This window comes from Sebastes umbrosus, chromosome 18, assembly GCF_015220745.1.
Source record: "Sebastes umbrosus isolate fSebUmb1 chromosome 18, fSebUmb1.pri, whole genome shotgun sequence".
Lineage (NCBI taxonomy): Eukaryota > Metazoa > Chordata > Actinopteri > Perciformes > Sebastidae > Sebastes > Sebastes umbrosus.
Window position 1 is genome coordinate 12,776,141 of NC_051286.1, and position 23,781 is coordinate 12,799,921.

At 41.2% G+C, this 23,781-nt stretch overlaps 1 protein-coding gene across 2 annotated transcripts in view; it reads left to right on the forward strand.

The window, feature by feature from the left end:
- usta (uronyl 2-sulfotransferase a) overlaps nucleotides 1–23,781 on the forward strand; it is a 61,181-nt gene that overhangs the window by 839 nt on the left and 36,561 nt on the right. The window lies entirely within an intron of this gene.

Genomic DNA, 23,781 nt, shown 5'->3' on the forward strand with positions numbered 1-23,781 from the left:
GGAAAAGTGCATCCATAAAATGATAAAAGAGAGTTATTGAGGCTTGCACTAAGTCTTATTTTTTTATGAAAGGCCACTGCGTCTGCTCCTCGACCCCATTCACCTCAGAGGAGTTATCTTCATGTCTTCTCACCATTCAGAACCTTCAAACAACGTGGCTCTATGTGAAGTTACTGTATAGGCTGACACATTCTAGTGTGCACAACTATATCTGAGCTTTAAAATATTATATTCCTCTGATCCCAAGTTTTAAATCCAACAAATTCAGACCAAAAACCTAAGGAATGTGCTCCTACTTTTGCACCATTTGAACATCAGTTCTGACTTGTCGGAGCGAGACTGGTGATCTATTATTGTAACAAGAACTCAAAGCAAACTGTAAAGATTCATACTGTATGTATATGTGGATGATGACTGACTGACACCTCTTCTCGTGCAGCCAGCTGGTGCGCTCCAGCCACACTCATTGCGCTCATTACGCACGACATGGCACCGGTGGAACAAGCGCAATAGTGTTCTAAATACTAAATGTACACTGTAAACAATCGCTGTTAATTTACAGCAGGATTTCAACAGTATTAACCTGTTATTGCTAAATACAGTGCTTTACTGTTTTAACTGGACTATAATGCATTCTTAAAAAACATCACTTTACTGCTGATCAGCTGTCTAAAGTATCATCAGTAACAGTTTCATGCAGTATTTTTTTTAATTCTGGGACCTGATCTGCACATGTGAGGCTTGTACATTGTACATGATTGGAAAATCAGTGAATTAGCTTTATTGTTATTCACTCACATGTTCTGGTTTGCATTCTGTGCTTGTAGCCAGCTATAGACACACATTTTGGGAAAAGTGTCAACAAGTCTATTATAGCCTTTTTCCTAACAAGTGCCTTTAATTGTATTTAGTGTGACTATTCCTATGTCTGTAACCTGCTAAGTCTATTCATCTAGGCAAAAAATAATGGTTATTCAAATGTATGTAAAAAATAAATAGTGCATTAAAACAAATCAGTAAGATAATGTAAAAGAAAGGTGAAAAACAGCTATATAATGTATCTTTAAACAGTAAATTAACTGTAAAATACTGTGGAATTAGTAAAAAAAAAAACAGTTCAAACTGTACGTTTCATTAACGGTACAAAGCTGTAAATTTCAGTGACAGTATAATAATGTTTATTTTACATTAACATAAAGGCAACCCTGCTGCCAGTTCTTTAATGTTATTGTACTGGGAAATTCTTAACAGTGTGTGTATATGCAACCAAGCGTGCCATGTCTTATAGCTTATTGTTGCATACATAAGATAGAGGTTGACAACTGTTTTCATATCAACCATATAGGTTTACAATTTAAAGGTCCCATATTATAAAAAAGTGAGATTTTCACGTTTTTTTTATTATAAAGTAGGCTTAAGTCCTATATAAATACTGTGAAAGTATCGAAACGCTCAATCCACAGGGAAATACACACAGCCCGTATTCAGAAACTCTGCATTTGAAACAAGCTGTCAGGATTTCTGCCCATTCATGATGTCACGAATATACAATATTTAGACCCATGACACAATTTTAAATGTAAACATTCTAAATGTGTCCCAGTTTATTCCTGGTTGCAGCGTATGTGAATGTCATCAGCTTGACAGGAGGTACACATGAACCCAAGCTGTTGCCTAGCAACGCAATTCTGTTGCAATTCCGTCAAAATGCGCTAAAACGGAGCGTTTCAGACAGAAGGTAAATACAGGCATATTCAGGCTGACACTATGAGGAAAATAAAGGTTTTTTTTAACATTACAGCATGTAAACATGTTGTAGTAGAAACACAAAATACAAGTATGAACCTGAAAATGAGCATAATATGGGACCTTTAAAGTGTTGTGTCCTGAGGGGAACATTTAAAACTGCACATATTTTTGTTTAGTTCTGACTTGTTACTATATTACTGCTATATATATATATATATATAATAAAATACACTGGGTGATAATTAGAAGAAAGTAGATAAATGACAAAAGAGCCCCACATCTGGCTACATTTGCATGTGTGTCTGTCTTTAGGATGTATCACGAGTCAAAAAAAGGAAGTGTGTGCTTGTGTGTTTATGTGCTCTAGTGACTTAAGACCAGCTGATACTCTACACACACAGAGGTGATTTCTTATCAACGTGTCTGTCACTGCTGCTACAACTCAGGCTGCAGCTATAGGAAGTGTGTGTGCGTGTGTGTTTGTGTGTTGAAAGGAGGTTGTGTTCCTACCTATTTCTCACAGAGAGCTTGAGGCCTTTATGACGTGATAAACATCTGGAACAGAATGAGAGTCGCTCACCAAGTCGGCCACTAATCCCATGGGTCAGATTGGTTTCCTGTAGACACACACACACACATTTGCACAGTGCACAGCAGCTGTCAAAAAATCATTTTGATGTGGTCCAGTGTTGCAAAAACGTAAACACAGCACATGAGGAATACCTTTAAAATGTTGTGCAGACCAAATTAAAAGCCAGTTTTACAGCTTCATTTGTTAAATACTTTATACTCTAAAATGCAACTTGATTGCCCGAGCAGACTCTCTCTCTATATATATACACTACGCACACTGACGCAACATCACTCTGATGGAACTTTGCAGCCTAAATGTGATTTCGAAATTGCAGCAGTCGATGCAAGTACATCTTTATTTTAGAGTAATTGCACAAAGTGGACAGCTGTGAGGTCTCTTCCGCTCACCTTCTTTGCTAAGCTGCTACTGCGAATCCTCTTTAACCTAAACGCACACACACAAGCTTGAGTTATCAGCTGGATCATAAACACCCTTATCATGCAGGAAGAAGCAGATGTGCATAGTATTAGTTCACACACAAGCACCAGCAAACAGACAGGGGAAAAAATGTATTAGCTGCACCATCATATCCCACCAGCACTCAAACACATGTGGACCACGAGGGCGAGGAATCCCCTCTATTAGGAGATGAATGAGTGTCCGGGCCCACCTGCTTGATGTGATCTGCAGAGACCCTGAGGGCCTGAGCCTTGTCAAACACACTGACTCTCTCTATTGACTTCAGGAGGAGTGAGGGTTGTTATGTAACAGTGACACAAACACACTGTAGCACCTCCGCTGGGGTCTGGATGAGTAATCGTCTCTGCTCAATTACGATGCTGCAGGGGCAAGAAGGAGGAAGAGCTTTGTTCCAGAATTGGATGGCTGCGAGTTGAAAGATTTGTGACACTCTGTGAAAGTAATAGATAAAGTTAGATTTCACTAATGAAGTACTACAGTTTTAAAGTTTTCCAAGTTGGATTTATTGAGCTTTTGTGGAGAAAAACTTTTTGCGGTGGATTGTGAAACGGTCGGATGTTGTGTGGGTGGAGGAAGGAGAGGGGAGGAGAGGAGGGGGAAAAGCATAGACTGATAAGGGTTCAGATGTGGTCTTGAAATCTAGCAGAAAGGAGGGAAGGTGTGTAGAGCTTTTCTGTGCTGAATTTTCTTCTGATCTGGTGGCAAAATTGAAGGAAAGTTATTTTGGCAAAGAACTTGGATGTTCCAAAGTTTCTCTCTGTCAGTCTGTCAATTACACGCACACCCTGTCTCTCTCAGTCTTCAATCTACTTTCTCTGTCTCGGTGTCATAGATTGATCAGTGGAACAGCAGCAACTGAACACCAGCAGCAACTGGAATAAATGAGAAGATTAAGAGGATATTCAGCATTAATAATCCTCCGATATCTACTGTATGTTTGTATGTGTGATGGGCAGGCTTGCAGCCTCTTCTAAGCGTCAAGCAGTGATTAGCTGGTTTACTTTTGGCTGCGCTGTGCCAAGATGAAGGTGAGGATTCCTGGTGGGGTGAGTGAACGTGGGCGTGTATGGGAAATAGAGAATAGTGGGTTGATTTTGTGCGAGTGTGCGTTAGGCGTGTGTGTGTAGAGGGAACAGACTCTGTTTTGTTTGGGCCACCAGCGGGGAGGTTGGTGTTTGAGGGTGTCACTCAGCGTAGAGCTGCAGCGACTAAAATGTGCAGACCTTTAGACCGACATGGGTCGACAGCCTGTCATGGGCTCTCTCTCTCACACACTTTCTTAATCTCCCTCTCACACACATATACGTGCTGATGTTATCTCGACCAATCCCAGCTACTTTGCCTCCATTTGAGTGACGTGTCTGTCTTGCAAAGATGTGTGTGTGTGTGTGTGTGTGTGTCTCCAGGTGTGAATGCACGATCACACCTGACTGTCTAGTAGTGATTCCCTCTAGACATTCGACTTGGCTGAGCATGAAGGTCTCTGACTGAAACATGATTAAATTATTATTTCTTTTAGAAAGGTGGACAGCTTGTTTCACCGCTGTAATCCACTTTGACTGTTCACAGGTCAGGGAAACACCAGTGTGAAGCAAAATTGACTGAATTAGGTGATTTGTAGTCAGTTTATGAACTATTTTTATTCGGGGTGAATGAAAATATGGATACACATGAGTATCTCGATATTGTGTTACTGATTTTTAATTCACCCACTATTACTGTATTTCTGTGGATGTTGCGGGCTCAGTTCTGAAGCTCAAATTAAGGTACTGGTAACATATGAAACTACAAAACCTAAGGGATCCATTGGTACCAACCGTGTATTACTTGCATGTCAAGAAGGAGGCTAAATAACACTCCAAATTTACGCTAAATTTTGGCAAGGAAAAACTGGCGTGGCCATTTTCAAAGGGGTCCCTTGACCTCTGACCTCAAGATATGTGAATGAAAATGGGTTCTATGGGTACCCACGAGTCTCCCCTTTACAGACATGCCCACTTTATGATAATCACATGCAGTTTGGGGCAAAAAACATGCAGTTTCAAGGTTCTTTATTTGTGATTTTTCAATTCCAGCAAAGCAGTCATTGGCAATGAAAATCTTTGGTCTCAGGTTTCTTCAACAAAGCTCATAAGCAAAATGATAATCTAATGCATAAAATAGTGCAGTTAAAATAAATATAAACATAAGTAAATATAAAATAGTAATTTAAAGGTAACACAAAAGAAGTAGAGGCTGGCTAAAGATGTGCACACTCAAAACCCCACAAAAATCACTAAACACAATGTAAACCCAGAGAGCCAACTAAAGGTGTTGATCCTCTGCCAACACACAACCAAATGAGCAGGGAGCAGCCAACCTGTTTATATATATAGCCTCCCAGCCAGGCTGATAATCAACAGCTGAGGGTGATCACAGGTGCCACCAATGGCTCCTGATGAGCAAGGCTCAGAGAAACCTGCAGCCCAGAGATCTGTCATGATCCCTCTGACCATAACAACAATAGAAAATATGAAAGGGTTTAGCAAAGACTGGACCCTGCCAGAGTGTTTGGCGCTCTCTCTGTTCACCACACACACCATCCATCTCTGCAGTGACATTTTCAAATACTAGTTGACTCTCAGTATTGTCATGATCTCAGAGAATGTGAACGAGCTGATGGGAAAATGACTTTTGCTGCTCGTTGATATTGCACGCCATCCTCTAGTAGTTCCTTTGAGCCGAGAGAGACTACAGAGAGAAGGATCTTTCTCTGTTCTCTCAAATCTTCCGAGTTATTGAGACGGATCTTTCAGGATTAGCCGGCATGTGGTGCGCTGAATCTCTCCATGTGAACAAATGCAATGTACTTTTAAGGACTCTTAGTACACTGGTCTTCCTCTGTGTGTGTTTGTGTGTTGTTCCAGTTCCCTATCCCCCTCTACCGTAAATCATAAACGCTGAACAAACTCTCGCTGAGCATCGCTCTGCTTCTCAACAGAACCCTGTAACCTTAAAAGCACTCACACACATTAACTTAACTTGCCAGGAACTGGCCTGCAAAGTGGTGGAGCTGTAGACTGCGGGGCGGTGTTGGGGATTAGACTGGTATGTGTGGACACAGAAGAAGCTTCAGGATATCTCTCCTCCCCCCGTCCAGTTTCTGTCTAATTAACAGCAACGCTGGCCAGGAGGTGTGTGAAAGCAAACTCTTTAAGTGAATTCAAATACAGTTTAGTTTGGCTGGTGACCACTTGGTAGAAGTAGTGCTGTTAAATAAACTTTACATGTGTATAAAGAGTAAGAGAGAGGAGATGGAGAGGGACGTGATGCAGAGAGGGAAAGTGAAAGGATGCCTGCCGTGAGAAGATGTGGTCAATACAAACACAGTATACGCTTCACTCATTCTGTGCCTGACCTCTGACAGATGGACTCAAACATACAGACAACACAAACATACAGTAAAGTGTGATACGTTGCTAAGTACAAGTGCTGATTGGATAGAGACTGACCGCTTTGACCTTACACTCTTCAACACTGCTTGACCTGTTGGAATGCACAGAACTTGAATGCACAGAACTTTATTTTTAGTTTCTTGACATTGAGTGCTGGGGTGTGTGGAGTTCATTCAATGTAAACTAGGGGTGTAAGAAAATATTGAGTATTGCATTATGTTTTATACTGTATCGATTCTCAAAAGATTTTTAATTGATAGTTTACGTGCAAAAGATCAACTCAGTCAATACTTTATTTCATTTGCAAACATTGGCGTCCTCTGTGATATATGCAAATGCAGATCCTACAGTTCTGAATGCAGATAAAAAAAAAAGTAGGGCTGACCCGAATACCATTTTTTGGGCTTTGAAGCTTCGGTGAGAAATATTCAAAGGTATTCAAAGCTTCGGGACAGTGCTGCTGCCGCACAACTGTACACACACGCACCTCTACACATAAACAGCGATATCCGTCTGAGAATAACTAATAATAATTCATGTTGAATATGAATAATGAATAATGTTGTGAGATTATTCCTTATTTCATGGTCTATTTGGGGATTTATACTATATTATAACATACTTATATATTAAAAAAACAAAAAAACGAAGCATTCGAATACTGATTTGAAGGTCGATTACCATGGCAACGATCGAACCTTCGAAGCATTCGGGTCAGCTCTAAAAAAGAAGTTAACTTTTTTTACTCTGATTATATAGATACGGTGGTGTACTATGTATATATATATATATATATATATACTATGACAGTTTTCCTAAAATTAGATGTTTTTTAAAAATAGCAATATATCGGCTTGCTTACAGTATCGCAATATAGTGAATCGTAACCCCTGTATCATGATACGTATCGTACCGCCGTATTCTTGCCAAGACACAACCATTAATGTAAACATGCATCATTATCTTCAATGAAACATACATGTAATACTGTCATAAAGTGTGGAATATAGCAACTTGTTTTGCAGGAAATGTAAGGGTGAAATCATCCATTACTCATTTTTATTCATTTCAAATGCCATGCAGGCTTTGCCTCTGTGTATCCCTGAACAGAAAATGACCTTCATAACCTGTCTCACACCACTATATCATATCTTTTTAAATCTGCAATGCCCTCCTGACCTGCACAACCACAGAATTCCAAACTTGTGCAGTGACAGTGTCCTCAGTCTTAAGGTCAAATGCCTTGCTTAAGGGCAAGGTCACAATAGTAATCATGAGGAAAGAGAGAATGGTGATTATTCATTTTCCCGGACCTTTAAGTCACAAACTTGTTCCACTAACCTCAAGTCTGACCTGCTGCCCTCGTGTGATTAAAAAACAAGTATATTTAGTCACATACGTATTTTATACGTACTGTAGTGAGGAAACTGACGCACAAACTACACAGATGCAAAAGAGCTTTTGTTGAGCGAGCCAGGCTTGTAAGTGTGATCTTTGGAGCAAACTCGCCACTCCATTCACACCAGTACGCCCACTTCCTGTTAGAGGATATTAAAGACGAGGACTTTATTTCATCTTGTCATATTTTGTTCTTCAAACTGACACATTTAGTGCACAGACTCTTGGACCAAAGTGACATGTTTTCGGGCAATTTAGTGAAGTGTCAAATAAAATGGAAATCGGGCCGGTGCCGGTCAAGCTGTCACTCTGGGTTTTAAAGTGACTAACAGGTTTGCCAGGTGTGTACCAGTCAGACTCTGGGGTGAAGCTGGTCATGTGGAAAAATACTTGAACTGCCCATTTATTCCCTCACTCCTATTCATGTTTTTGTTATTTACATGTGCAATGTTTGAGCGGAGGTGGCAAACCAAAGCACAAACATGCATTTATATATTTAATACTAAAGGCTGCTACTCTAAAATAATCTCATGTTTTAGGGGGTGAAGATGGAATAATATTTTTCATCCATCCAACACCTCCAGCTGACGAGGCTCATTAGAAGGTGAAGGCAGGACAACTTGGCCTACTTCCTCCTCGTACAGTACGTTAGTCCTCGTGGAAGTGTCAAGGAAAGCTAAGCATCGCCTCCGACAGACCCCAAAACAACTCCAAACTGGCGTCACATCCAGCCTAAACGCCAAAACAATCAGACGGCGTGTAATTCCCTCCTGGTGGGTAAAATAAGCAGGCCTCCCTGCTGAGCAGAGGCTAGCCACGCTCTGTTTATTTACCTGCTTTCTAACGTGCATGCCAGCTTGTTAATTGGGTTTAGGGGTCAATAAAGGGATAATAGTTTTTACTTGAATGGAATCCAAGGAAAGAAAGACTGATTTCAAATCAGATGATTTAAAAGAAGACATATAGATATATATATTTTATGATTGTTATAAGCACTTAGTTCTGAATGCAGTGAATGGATTAGCATATTTTCTTTTTTAATAGTTATAATAAATGATGATCTTTTTTTTCATTCCTTATTACGATATGAAATAATTTGGAAAAATAGCTTCATGTTGACCCAGTGATTACATAATAGAAGCAATTAGCATTACCAATTAGCATCTCCATGGCTGAGAGGCTGCTATTGCCCTCTCCAGAGAGACAGGCAAACACTAAAACAACACAGGATAATTATCCTCCATTAGTGCATTTTGTTTTTCACCACACGAAAAGAGAGCAGATGGAAAAAAAAAAAGAGAAAAAAAACATCACCAATGTGCCAACGCTGTTTCACTGCAACTGCTGTTCAAGGCTTGCTGAGCAATGATGGTTATAACCCAAGAGAAATCCTAGATCAATTTGTGGCCAATGGTTTGTGACTAGACTTGTGGGTTGTGCCAGTGTATGGCTACTGCCTCTGCTTTTGACAAATGACTGGAATGGATTGATCAAATTAAGACATATAAATACATAAAGATATTCTTTGACAGTCAGACTGATAACATAAAAGTGTTATTTCTTTTGCAAATGTATGCAGACAGATATAGGAGTGGTATCGGCCTTCTTATCCAAATCTATGGAGGTGTATTTCCCAAAATGTCGAACGATTCCTTTAATGCAAAGACGCGAGCGTGCCAATCTTCTCAACTTTTGCCAAGAAAGCGAGTAAGTGTAATCCCAAACGGACAAACTATTCCTTTAAAAGCTTTTATAGCCTGACTTTATGATGATGAAAAGTGAGGTATGATATTCCACACAGCCCGTATAAGCCTGAGTCTATTTCTTTCCACCTTTTGTACTCCATATAGTCAAGAACACACATATACATCAGCTCAGAAGGGGGTTGTTTTTAGGAACTTTGTGCTGTTTTTAAGGGGTTGCCAAGACACTGATGATGACTGGTTGTGGTGACTTTTATGTCAGCTCCTGTGGTGGTGCGTGAATGGGAGGGTGGCTCGAGGCCCACAGCCACTGGGTGGTACCCTGGCTGATGCTTGGAAGAAGGCAACTTACGTATATCCCATAATTTAAAAGATCAGCGCCAGGATAAATAGAGGTCCTGTGAGGAAATAAGTTGTCCTCTTACAACATGTAAACTGAATGCCCCCACTTTAATCAACTCTGTCCTGTTCATCCAGAAAGAAGGAAACCTCTAATCTGAATCCAGGTCCCCTTCATGACAGAATTAGAAACAGAATAATTGCAGTCTGCTTTGTGACTGTTGTTGATTTCTGGATCAGCTGTGCCTTGGTGTTTTGAGCCTATTTGGGAAGTTTCTTTGTTTACTTTGGCGAGGGTCGAAGCACTCCACATTCCTCTGTTTATTGCCACAGAACACCCAACATGAGCTCTTGTTACTGCTCCGTTGGCCACAAATACACTTGTCATCAAACAGCAGGTTTTTGTGGCTGTTTAAGTCAAACAATTATTTCCCAATTTGATTCAACAACTGGAGACTTTTTCATCAGAGTCCAGGGTGGCAAACGCACCGCCTAAAGCCAAGTCATTTGTTGTTATGGGACTTGTTAATAGGAAACATGTTTCCCGCTGGTCAGCGACATACCTTGTTCAAGGAGCTCTGCCTATCTCTATTCTGAGTGAGTTTACCACAGCTCTGTCTGCTAGCCTCATTTCATGGCAATGAAAGAAATATATGGTGGTTTAAAATAGCAGCTTTAAATATACAGCAGGGAAGATAGAGCAGCAATGCCCAACCCATGTTGTTAAAACCACTATGCGCTGGTTTGGGGAAATGTATTGCCTTGCACTTTAAAGTTTTATATAGCCTATTCCCCTTTTGGGTTCAGCTGAGCAGAATGAGAAAGACAGTTTTTCCTGCTGTTTTCTAGAAACTGAGGCTATCTGCAAAATTAATTTTATATATATCAGAGTATATCATAACTCCTTAAAGCAACGGTAATTAATAGTCTTATAATAATAATGGATCACATATGGTGAGAACTACAGTATCACCTGACTGTGCAGCCCGGTCGCGACGAAAAGGCGTGTGAATGACACGATAATGCGCAAGGCAAAAGCGTGCAATAAGAACGCCACTCTTGCTTTAGGCGTGTCATTTGTACACCATGTAGTCTGTACTGACTGCAATGTAAACGCATCCACGTAAATATGCTACGCTCGGAGCTAGTGACGTAGAATAAAAAGTGAGAAAGACTGCTTATGGCTGACGGGAGGGGAGGTGGATGGGTCCAACAAACACAGGACTTTCAACCAGGAGACCGGTGTTTGTGACGTGTTTTCCGTATTTATGTTGTTTCCATACGAATTGTACTTGTTTACGTACTTATTTTAAAGGCCAACCATGACGTTTTTCCTAAACCTAACTAAGTGCTTTCGATACCTAAACCTAAATGAGTGGTTTTGTTGCCCCCTGCTGGTACTGTACCTTCATACACGTGGGTAATATTCACGCCTCAGCGAGGCAAAACGTGACACTAATACGCTATCGTCTGGTGGACAGGCGGGTCTATAACACGCTTTGGTGTGATATTGGTTGCACTGTGTGGTTCAACTCAGTTCTAGCTGAGCGTTTAGTTTCTTTTAACTCACTGTTATAGTTTTCGGGCTCTCAACTTTACTGTTTTGTTTCACTCTCACCGCTCTCATTAGCGTTGTATCCAGATGCAGTAGACAGCTGTTTTCTGCAAAAAAGTTCTGATAAACCCAACGTACGCTACCGACTCTGCACCAAATGGCAGACGGACAAAGTTAGTGACTAGCTGGTGAACATAGCGGAGCATTTAGCACCTAAAGAGTCAGATATTTTCCTTTAGGAGTTAGTGGAGGAGGCTTAAAGAAGAGTGAATATTGCTCTTACATTCTTCAAGTGACCAGAAATATGACTCTAAATAAATGCAGAAATAATGTCTTATTTTGGATGTGTTCAGTGAATAAGCTAAATGCTCCATCCAACTGTGCTAACATTTAATTTATTCTGCTGTCTCTTCAGTTGATTTCAGTTGTAGAAGTCAACCAGTTGCACAATTGCTAAATGTCATTTTTCCAGACACCAGGACTGAGGCCTAAGGCCAATATCAGGTGTTTCAAAGGTTTCAAAGACGTCAGAAGTTGCCTTTCTGTAAAACGATACCGAAGCACAGATTATCATTTTCTGCAGCCTTCAGCCTTTATGATTGTGGGGTCTTTCATCTTTTCTACAAAGGCCTGTTTGCTCAAAAAGCCCTGAACATAAAATTTGGAAGACCACGTAAATGTGTGTGATTTTTGCAAGTACATGCATATATACACAGTTAGATGCCTTTAAAAGATCCAAGTTGGTGTCAGATGAAACAGAACTGGACTCAGATTAAGGAAAGACTCAAAGACAACCTTGCTCTCTCAGCTGCTGCTCAGTTTACATAGAAGATCATAATACGCTACTGCTGCAAGAACTGACTTTATACATTTTCCTTTGTTTAGTCTAAGAGCCGGTCTATGTTTTACACTCCGACTTTAGTTATTTTACAAGAAACACTCCCTTCACACAAGCTACAAAGAATGCATTTATTTTTGTTTAGAGAGAAATAGTTTTTACAGAGCCGCTCCACATATCTGACCAAGCTAAATAAAGAGGAGAACTGGAAGGATGTCTTCTAACCCCTACCACCCACCCAGCACGTACAAACAAAGCCTTATGCCTTCTGCTTGTCACTCTGAAAGTCAGCCTGAAGTAGTACCTGTCTACTCCAGACTGTTGTGTCAGTTACTTTAAAATGATCACCGAAGGTTTTGACAGCTGACTTATAGTTAGTGTTATCATTTTACTGCTTGCTGACACCAGAGACAGTGCAATATGTTAACACTGACAAGGTTTGGATGTGAATCTGCAAAAAGTGTGTACTCTACTGCCAACTTTCCATAATTTGACGCATAATCTCATTTTTAAAGAGCCTTTATAGTCAAATGCGATATAGATAAATGCCAATTTTCTTACTTTTTCCTTCTCTTTTACTGACTTTAAGACTGAGGTAATTCTTTTTTTTTAAATCCCTATGACATTTTGCATTGCATTCGACATCACAAAAACACATTAAGTCTTATAACTATCACAGTGTGAGTATTGACTCGTCCTGTCCCTGCTTGCAACAGGTGGAATACGACAGTAACTATCCTTAGAGAATAAAAGGTATTTCATTGCTCTTGGAGCTTCTTGCCCGGTTTGAGACAGATTAATGTATTGATGGTAAAAGCAGGGGGTGGACGCTCTGAGGTCGGCTTGAAAAGCATTTTTGAAATGTTCAGATGGAATGTGATCGTCCCCCGTGGAAAGCAAACCTCGCCTCGGCCAAACCTCACACCTCTGTCTCAAAATGTGCTCTCTTCCTCTGAAGCCCACCTTTGTCTCCCACCACTTCACTTTCTCTGTGTCCGTCTTTTTTTACACACTGTTCACCTCATCACCCGTCTCTCATGTAAAGACAGCAGTGCAAAATGTGACTGATGACACATCGTACCCGCCCCCAAAATAAAGTGAGGGTTAGTGCTAAAATCCACATCCTGCCATCACCTGTCACACACGTATGAACTCTTCAATACCCACATCTCCTTTTTCTTCGTGTTTACCCTCCAAACAACAGATCCGTCGACTGCTAAAAAGCCGCAACCGAGGCGTAGTGTAGTGCTGCAGCTCTAAGCTGCAACCATAACCCTGTACAAATGTTCTGGTCTGTTGGAGAAACCACATTTTCCAGATGTTTTGAGGAGACATCTTGGAGTGAAAAGTCCAAAGTTAACAAAGTCTTTATCCAAAGACACACAAACACCCGGCTTCCAAGAAGTTATTCTTTTTCCCCGTCGGGTCAAGACTGATGTTGAGTCCTTATTCTCGAACAGGGGATTGGTTCGGCAGAGGAGTCGGCAGGCGTGGTTGGTGGTGTTAATTACATGGTGGGAGAGTGATGGGTTGTGTGTTTGGAAGTGAGAGTGATGGAGTGAAGTTTAACGTTTCACCGTTTTGCGACCAACCAGAGAGGTTCAGGAATGTAACCCGCCACAAAAAAAAACTAGTATCTCCTCAAACTTTAACAAGAGGTCGGGGGTCATGTTACGACCTCAGATAAACCCAACTTGAGGTTAAACGGGTAACTCTATAGTATGGGGTTTGATTCTTAAACACACAGTGTTGCTATACGCCCCTTGAAAAGCCATCAGTTGTCTGGCCCGGTTCACTGGCCCCGGTCCTGGTTGTGTAGTGTTTCCACTGGCCGGGCCCAGAGCAACTTGCCTGCCTCTTGGCCCGGCAGCACCTTATCCTGCTGCACCAGTCTGGCTCGGACTGGGCGCCAGTTGGACCTGTAAATCCATCCATCACTGTGCCGAAAGCTGTTCTAATTCTTTACCGCAAATTCTCACCCCAAGAGTTGCCACGCTCTCTTCCACTGTTTACCCAGCCTACCCTTTTTCTTTCTCTTCCATCTCACTCCTTCTTTTTCCATTCCCCATCTGTTCCTTTGACACTTTCCCCCCCCCCCTCTACATCTTCCTGCCGTGTACTTCTTCTTCTCTCAACGCGCTGTCTTCTTTTTCTCTCCTCCTCCTCGCGTTTCCTCTCCTGCAAAAAAAAACTTCCAAGTGAAATTCTTTCCTGGAGAGCAAACTCAGAGCGAACAGATGCAGCCTCTATAATGTCCTAGCAGTGGACGTGTGTGACACAAACACACACACACACACACACACAGAGAAGCCACGCCACTGGGTGCATTGGCTGTGTGGTATTGCCAGCTGGAACGTTTGTGTCTCTAATCACTACATGCAGTTCCATTACATAGTCAACCGCAGGATTTCAAAACCGCTGTCTCTCTGAGCTCCCCTGTGTCTTCCTCCGCCCGTTGGCGTGCCCGTTCATGTGTTTATTGTTTACGCGTATTTTATCTATGAGAGAGAGAGTTTGCCGACCGACGCGTAAACAAGCAACACCGCGTCAGTGCACATTCTTATATTTGTATATGCTTGTAGAGCTGCTTTTGGTATGAAAACTGTGTGATTGCAGCCCATTAAAACTTGCGGTAAATGAAAACACACTTGACAGATTTATGTAATCTGTTAGTGTAACTGGCTGCTGTTTCACAGTCTGAGGTAAAAACCTCTGTTTATGTCTGGTCATGAATTTTGCTTTAGGGGACACATAGTTGAATACAGTAAGAAGAGATAAAAGATCACAACCTTTGGGGATTATCAGCCAACATTACTGTCCGTTTCCATCAGCCAGTCCTCTCCAAAGTCTCTCCAAAAACAAAAAAACAAAGTCTCTTAAGGGCAGCTTACCACAAAATTGGAAACCATCATCATCTATCTTCCTCATGCGAGTGTCTGCCCTTGACTCTAACAACGTTTTTTTCCCGTTCTCGTATTTTTCACAACAGCTTGTTGTTCGTCATGGCTCTAGCATGTAGCTGAGTGTCTATAATTAGCCGCTCTGTTCTAATGAGGTGTTTCTGAAGGACTGCAGCGAAACCGCTGACCACCAGCTAGCGTATAACGTAGCCCACATCTCTAAATTAAAGAGTGCCTCGATCTTCAAGGCCACGCTTAGCTGGAGCCTGCACTCACGGGCGGCGGCCCAGTGCGCTTTAGTGAGTAGTAAACATACAAAACATTCAGAAAAAAAAGAAAGAAATCGGTACATTTTTGTTTATTTCTGGTGTTATGGTGCACCGTGTCGGATTTATACGCCTGGTGTTTCCTGTTGGTGTAGTAGTTAAACAAAAGAATCCAGTGTTGAAATCACATCAGTGAACTACAATGGCCAAGATTCATTGCCCGTATAGCAGCGTGTGGACATGATAATGAGAGAGGAAGCCATTGTTAATTTTACATAGTTTATATTTGCTTCACAAAACACAAATTAAGCTCAGTTAGCCAGTGGTGAAAGTAGCGTTCATATCCTTTTATCCTTTAGAGTAGCAATCCAAACAATACTCCATAACAAGTAAATGGGAACATTTGAAGTAAAAGAGCATACGTATTATCCGCAAAATATACTTCATTATCAAAAACAGAAGTACTCATTATGGGGCATGGCTTCTTTCTGAGTTATATTATTATATATGTAATATTATTACTTGTATATTAATGTGTAAACTGCATTTTATTGTTGTAGGTTGAGTTGGAGCTACTTTTTAACTACTTTATATACTGTCCTGTCTTTTAATCTATTAAAATGTGCCATAATTCTCAAGATGATTTCATTTTATAAGTATAATCTTAATGCCAGTTAAAATAACTATAGCGGTTAGATAAATGTAGTGAAGTAAAAAGCACAATATTGAACAGTAGCAACTCCACTCCTCTCTTTCAGACACATTTTTGTTTTTTTTTGACAATATAAATTATTATGTTGACAATCATTTTTGACAACAATATATGACACTGTGTGTCAAGCTGTTGAATTTAAATACATTTTGAAAGGGCTTAGAATAGTGTATATGATGGTCATTCCCATGCTCTATTATGTCCCATAAATTGTTGCAGCAATGTTGGGGTTGATACCATTTGTTACACAGATTTGGTGCCAAATTTAAGTATTTTTTACCACTCGAGAATTGATTAAATGATCAATAATCCCTCCAAAATACCACATTATAACACCAAGACCTTGAGGAATATCATAGAAAAAAGCCATGCTGTGATTTTGTATCAAAAATTTTGACATTTGGAGATTTCTGCAAGAATTGCATGTTTCGGCGATTGTATGATGAGCACTTCTGTTGTGGAAACTGCTCAGAAACCCCCTTATTGTCATTCAGGAAACCAGTAAGTTCACTCTAGCTGTAAAACTGAGCTTGCAACAGCCTCTGTAGGATGGTAAAGTTGGCAGAGGATGCCGGCGCCCTCAAGGAATGGAAGAGGTTAAAAAGGAAAATTGTACTTAATTCAAATGAGTAAATGTACTCACAGTTCAGTAGTAGTAAATCTCTGACCTGTGCCAAGCATCAATACCCTTATTCATTAATGCAGAGGCACACATCGCTCAGTCACATATGTGTGAGTAACATATGTTAATATATAGACTGTGCTGTACAAGTTGCTGCCTGTCTATTTATAAGAGTAAAGGATCCCAGTGGTCTAAATAAAGGGGCTGAAGGAGCAGCAGAAACTGGGCCCATGTGGGTGATTCTTCCCACAAAACAATCCCCAGCTTTCCCGGCTGCGTTGCCCCACAGAGACGATGGAAAGCCACTTCGCTCAAGCCAAGCTTTCGAGGAGTTCATGTGTTCCGTTTTGACGTCTGTGGAATATTAAATGCTTTTTAGGGAAACAGGTGGAAGAGTAGACCGTCGTCCTTCCTGCATTGTTTCCTCATTAGCCAGATGTCCTTTACTTTTTGGCTTCCTTTATCTCTTCTCCCCCTCTCTCTTATCTTTATCTCTTCCTTTTCTTTAATCCCTCTGAATGTCATCTCCCAGACTGAGTCTTAACGAGTGGGACAGATTGCAGCTCGTATATTTATAGGCAGAGCTAAAAGTAACATGACACATTGATTACAGGCCAGTGCAGACTGTCTGAGTTTGTGAACTGTGACCGGCAGCTTGTGGACAAAAATGATCACGAGTGACCACATATACAGTTGGACAAATGCATGAGCAGCGCTGTGCTGTGAGGTTTGCTGCTGACGTCTCTCGAATATCAGTGAGGTTTCAAACGTAACTTGGATCCAGCTCTTGCTAAACCGACAAGTTTAAAATTGGGTGTGGATGCGGTCTAGTTTTTATTCCGGCATTTGTTTTTTTGTCGTTCTGCTCTCTTCCCATCTCAATATTCAGCGCAACGTTCATTTTTCACACCTTCTTCTCATTAAAAAGGTGCGAAAGATTAATGCATGCCAGTCACACACACCATGAATGAATGCTCTTCATTCAAAAACCAGGCTGCCCAACCGCGATTGAGAGTTAATCATCACGGCTGCCCGCAAATGACAATGCGCTGACCGTCGGATGGCGTTTATGAATGAGAGCTACTTATATCTCTCTGTGAGCTAGTGTTTGGTCTGAACTTGAAGCCGTGCCCACGTTTCCGAGAGGCCAGTCAAGGGTGAGAGAGTTTCCCTCACCTTAACGCCGCGGAGCTCTACCAGCAGCAACCGTATTAGCATGAATCAACAGCGTTGGCGTGTGGATGCCGTGTTTGTTTGCCTCTGCCTTGCGTCGCTTGTGTACAGTAGCTATATGTGTGTGTGAGGGTGAGAGAGAGAGTGTGGCTCAGCAGGGTGCCTGTTGGGAGAGTACAGTACAGGGTTTCAGTGTGCTGCCTCCAACCAAGATGTGATATACTGTGTAACCCTGCCTGAACACAGCGGAGGCGGAGGGAGATTTAGCACCTTGAACCCTCCCTTTGCCCCTGGTGACAGAAACAGAGAAGGAATACACTTGGCACTCTGCTGGTACTGCAAGGAAACCCACTTTATGAAGAAAATTAGGTCCTTAATGACCCATAATAGGTGTATAATTCTTCATTGCCTCTTCTTTAGAGCTTGTGGTTTGGATTTGTGTGCCAGAGACAAAAAAGTGCAGGAGTGGGCGAAGGAAAAGTGACCAAAATATAGTCCTGCTCAGAAGCTCAAGTGCATTTGTTGTGACAAAACAAGCATGTCGACGTAGATTGCTCATTAGTGCCTTTGTTATCTTAATGATTAAGCTCTTTATCATAACCTCAGATTTTCTAGGGCCTATTGTTTAAATCATAAAGTGATTATTAAAAGAGGCAACAGGGTCAGCTCTTTCCAGTTGCAGGTGATGAAGGGAAATGAAGCGATCAGAAGCCACAGAGGTCAAAATCTTTTCTGATCTTTCTTTCTTTCTTTATAGATTATGTTGAAGTGCATTAGGACAGCTTCAGAGTGTCAGTAAAGATACAAGCCCAACCTTTGTGCAATTACTTGAGGCTTTTTGCAGGGCTCTGTTTTGGCCTTCTTTTCTTTCTGTTTTCATCAGCAATAGAGCGGTGCAGGGATGACGTATTTTTGTAGGTCAACCCGGATGTCGGAATTGCACGGATTCTCTAGACAAAAAGCCTGTGGGAGTTTTCCATTGGGTTTTGGATTATTACAGAAAATAAACTCGTTTATGATATTTACACATTTTGTTCCGTAAAATAATCTCCGCAAATGAACTCCACTTTTCTGAATTTTGATGGGATATTTACTTATTACGACGTATTTTATGTTAAAATCTCTTCAGATGGTGATAACCACAGACCTTATTTCAGGCATCTAACTGAAAACCAATTAAAAAAAAAACATTGATTTCCAGACGAGGGAACCAGAAGTGCTAAACTGATAACTAATTTCCTGGTTTTAGGACTCATTCCTGCAGCACTCTATTGGGAAAACACTATTTGATCATCTCTGCAATGCCACTAGTGAGCTCCAGACACGTCAAGCCTCACCTTATTGAAGAAATCTGTCTTAAAATGCTCAAAATCTCTGCACGTGATACACCCTGGGCATGAATCAACCCCCAAGTGCTAATTTAATTAGACATACTACCATTACTTCCACAATGAAGTCACTTCAAATCTGACATTACATCTCGTTCTAAAAGCAAAGCTGCTCCATTGTTTTATATGTTTGGATGTGATTATTATTGTTGCCTGGTCAACAGTGCAGACTACAGTTCGCTTTCAGATTGTAGTGATAAACTTGATTCATGAGGATGTTGGATCACTTTTAAAAAGCCCTGATTGTTCCTGCAGCCTGTTTCAAAGGCTTCATCTATAAATACTTTGGCTGTTCTTGGAAGCGAGAGTTGCCATCTGTTGTTTATTGCTCGGTTGTTGCTCTTTGCTCTGGCCACTGTGGTCCGACCAAGTGCCAAACGCCTGTCACTGCATTATCACCAAACTGTTCAAACATCGCCACGGCGTTTTTGATTGTTCACTTCAGTCGAGTAACACATTTTTATTTCCATATTAAAAAATCGGTTCAGTCAGGAGCTTTGTAGATGCGGTGCAAGACAGTAAACATGTTTTTGATTATGCAAGCGTGATACGTGATACCTCAGCTGCTGTTCAAAAAGTTAGTCAAAGTTCTCTTCCTCTTCACCGGGGCAGATCGCCGTCACCAACATGTGCGTAACACATGGCCAGTGCACTTTATTTGGCACCTGATGAGGGTAGGGAAAAAATAACAGGTTAGGAGGTGTGTACGTGTGCGTGCACGCATGTGTGTGTGTGGAGTTTCAGGAGGCACTATAGTGATGTCATGGGGTACAAGGTGGTCTGCTGCAGACGCACTTCCTGTGGCTTCTGGTAACAGGCACTGTAAAATGTCCTTGTACACTTAAACACACACTTCTTTTTCCAACATGCACCTTTTTCGGTTGTTTTTCAACCTCTCACATACACTGAACATGCAATCAAATACACAAACCACACATGTACACACACCTCACTCTTATATTCATGTTTTTCACACACCGTCTTTCACATATCATATGCACACACTGAGGACAAAGCAAGGGAGTGGCAGCATCCCGGTCCAGCGGCGGTTTAACCTGGCATTGACCAGCGCTGCAGACCAAGATGGAGCCTGACAGCAGTTTCCGTCAAATGAGTATTTATGTAACAGATGATGCTGGCACGGAGGCCGGGGCTATGCCACCGTCCACTGTGTAATTTAGTGAGAGGTTTGGGGTTTCGCGGACTCCGGTTATACATGTGAAAAAGCACACATATCAGATACATGCAAAGCACCGACTGTGTACAGATATTTTAAATGTTTTTCTGCGTTACAAGTGATTGCAGAAACACACATAGAAAGCCTGTGTACGGAAAAAAGTCGAAAACAGGTGGCGAGGGAAAGTCATGGTTTGGAAGAGTTTAACTCTTCCAAAGTTGTAATTAGGTAAGAAAATATTACCCAAATATGATTATAATGATGATGTATTAGGGGGGATTGGAGTAAAGCAATTATCTCATTTAAATAAATTAGCTTTTGAACATTTGTGGAAAACTTCCTGCCAATTTGGGCACGATTGTAGCTTTGACTAGTGCTGGCCTTGCTCCCGGTCTGATTTCCTGTCGGCAGCGAGGAGAAACATGTCTGACTCTGGCACCTGACTGTACGGTGGCCCCGAGAGCTCAAACTAAGAGAACTGTCTCTTAGGGACACTAAAAAGTGCCTCACATGGCTGGGACACGTGTTGCCATGGTTTGTATAGCTTATGAATTTATTGAAGTCTGCTATCCATCATTGTGATCACATGATTCAGGTATTAGGCTATAATAATAGGCAAAAGGCTAACACTAGGTTGACAGCAGTTATGTGCAATAATATCTGAATTATGTGATCAAAGAATAAGTCCCCCAAAAATACATTATTTTCCAACACCACTGACAGATGTCCGACTTCAATAACTTCACTCCACAAATGGCAACAACAAACGTTGCATGTTCCAGCAGCTGCATCACTTCTGAGTGTCCCCTGGAAACAGTTTCCGTTGAGTTGTGAGCTTCTTGCAGGCAGCATGTTTCTGTATTTACAGCACTTATTGTTAATACTGCGCATGTGTCATCAATTGATTTTTTCATCGAGTTGAAGCTGTTTCTTCATTTGCTAGTGTTGTGTCGAGGGCTGCACAGTTGATCAAAATTTTATCGAGATAGCAATATGTTCCTACTGCAATTTTCAAATCGCGGCAGGCACAATATTTGTTGAAGGTGAAATGTGTCTCAAAATACCATTTAAATTAAATATTGTGGTGCTGCAGAGATGTCTCGACCTGCACATCATATTCTACAGACTTGAGAAAACATATTTGTTGGGTACAGATCCCTGTAAAAATCTCACCATAATCCTTTCAACATGTTTTTCAATAAAAATTATCTTTCCCTCTAATATCACCATTGTAATATCAGTCAAAAATAATCACAGTTAGATATTTTTTTTCCTAGTTGTGCCTATTTGGATGTGTTTTCTCAATTTGCAGTGTTTTGAGCTCTCAGGGCCACCGTACGTATGGTTGTATACTGACTGACTGTTAAGTTGAATGTGTCTATTTGTGAAACCTCCATTGCTACAGTTGTGTTTGGGGTTTATTGTCGAGGCAGTTTTCCTATTTTCGCCTTTTTATGCACTGTTGCACATCTATTTTTGCTGTCATAGAGGCTGTGTTATACTTTATTTGACTGACTATTATTTACTATTTCCACAGTGAATAGGACTTTTGGGAATTGTTGCCCAAATGATGATGATGTTTTTGTTATATAGGCTGTGCCTTTCAAATTTTGTTTTTTATGCCTCAGCACATTCAGGTTTTTTTTCATAACTAATGGTGTAATAGAGGGAAAATGTGACTTTTGCATTGGAACACATTGCATCATTGTTTTTCTTGATAATATAAAACATTTTTAATACAGTTTACCATGAATTTGTGGAAGTTACTGTGACATATTTTAACATTTGAATCATTTTAATGTCCTTTAATAACATATCAGATGGACTAAAAGAATCCGTTGCATTGCTCCTACTGTATGTCTTGTTAATTAACAGCCAGTGATAGTGCCTGACCTTTATGTGTAGAGATACTATACCATATGTCTGGAATGGATCATCTCTGTGCTGAAATCACACCTCTCTCTGTGTCAAACGGAACAGAGTAACAGTCCTATAAAGGTCTATTGTTGGGGCCCATGAGAAAAGTAGCACACTTCAGTGGACCACAGTCACACATTGTGTGGAGCTCTCACTTTTTTTTTTCGCCCTGTGGAAATATTTTATGACATGGGCTCAGTTTTGACAAGGCTATCCAGAAAGCTATTACAACTCCCCAGCTTTTTTTTCTCTCTCTCATTCCATTCCATCATTTCTGAGCATCGCTCGTTCGCCTACCTCTGTCCTTTATCTCTCACAAACCTTTATTTTTCTCTTTAAGTGCCTCCCTCTCCTCCACATCACTTCTGCCCCTCACTCCAGTGTGAGATTTAGCACCACACAGGCTCTCTTTATGCAGTCTGTTTGTTCTGCAGGGCCGAGCTGCGGCGGCATCGTCCCTGCCCTGCTCGCTGGTGAGCAAAGTCTGATAAGGACTGCTGCTGCCGCTGCCGCTGCCGCAGAGACAGCGAGAGATTAGATGTGAGGCATCAAAATAAATAGCTCTTCTGCTTGTGAATGTTTGACTCGCACATGGTTACACACATGGACACGCACACTGTTCTGATTAAAGTTCTGTCATAACAATATACAGAGGAATGCATGCATCTCCTGTCATCGTCCATAAGAAAAAGGGTCTTTCTCACAGCTGGGTTGAGCCCCTGGGCCAGCACTTCCTGTCAGGAAGCAATAAAATCCAATCACACCCCATTGGCCGCTTAATAATTACAACCAATAATCATCATATTGAGTTGCTAATTTTTATTACCTTTCACATATAATCACATTATACATAACTAGACAGGAGAACACCAGCTGATCGTGATTTTACTGTTTTTATTTCAGTCCTTGTGTGTGTGTGTGTGTGTGTACTGTATATACAGCAGCACTCTATCTATGTCTGTGTGTGTGTGTGTGTGTATGAATCTGTGCTTCCTGGTAGAATCATTATGTTTTTCTCTGTTGAAGGCATTTCAGGCCGTTGAGGAAGCTCTAGCTGCCAGATAGTGCAATTCATCTTCTTCTGCTGACCTCCGCAGAGGGCTCAAAAAACTGATTTGATAACAATTTGTTCCTGTTTTCTCTCTCTCGCCGTCTCTCACTCTTCCCCTCTCCGTACTCCCCCCCCCCTCCCTGACTTTCTTTCTTTTCATTTCTTTTCATTTCCTCGCTACGCTGCAGACTACAGCAGCTGCTTTTCCTGAATCTTCTGTCACATGACAAACCCAGAGGAATTCTGGTTCTCTGTAGTCATTCACCAGCTTCTTTCAGACCGCTCCTTCACGTGGTACTTTTTGTCTTCTCTCTTCCCTCCGTTGCACCCATTCTGCTTCCTTCTGTCCATAACTTTATATCCACACCCCCACACAGGGTCCTGAAGGCCGCGGGGGCCGCAGGTGATTTACACATTGCACACTACAGACGTTCTGCATGTGTGCATGAACGTCAATCTGCGGACATGTACAATATAATTGTTGTTGTTTCTTTTTTTATTATTA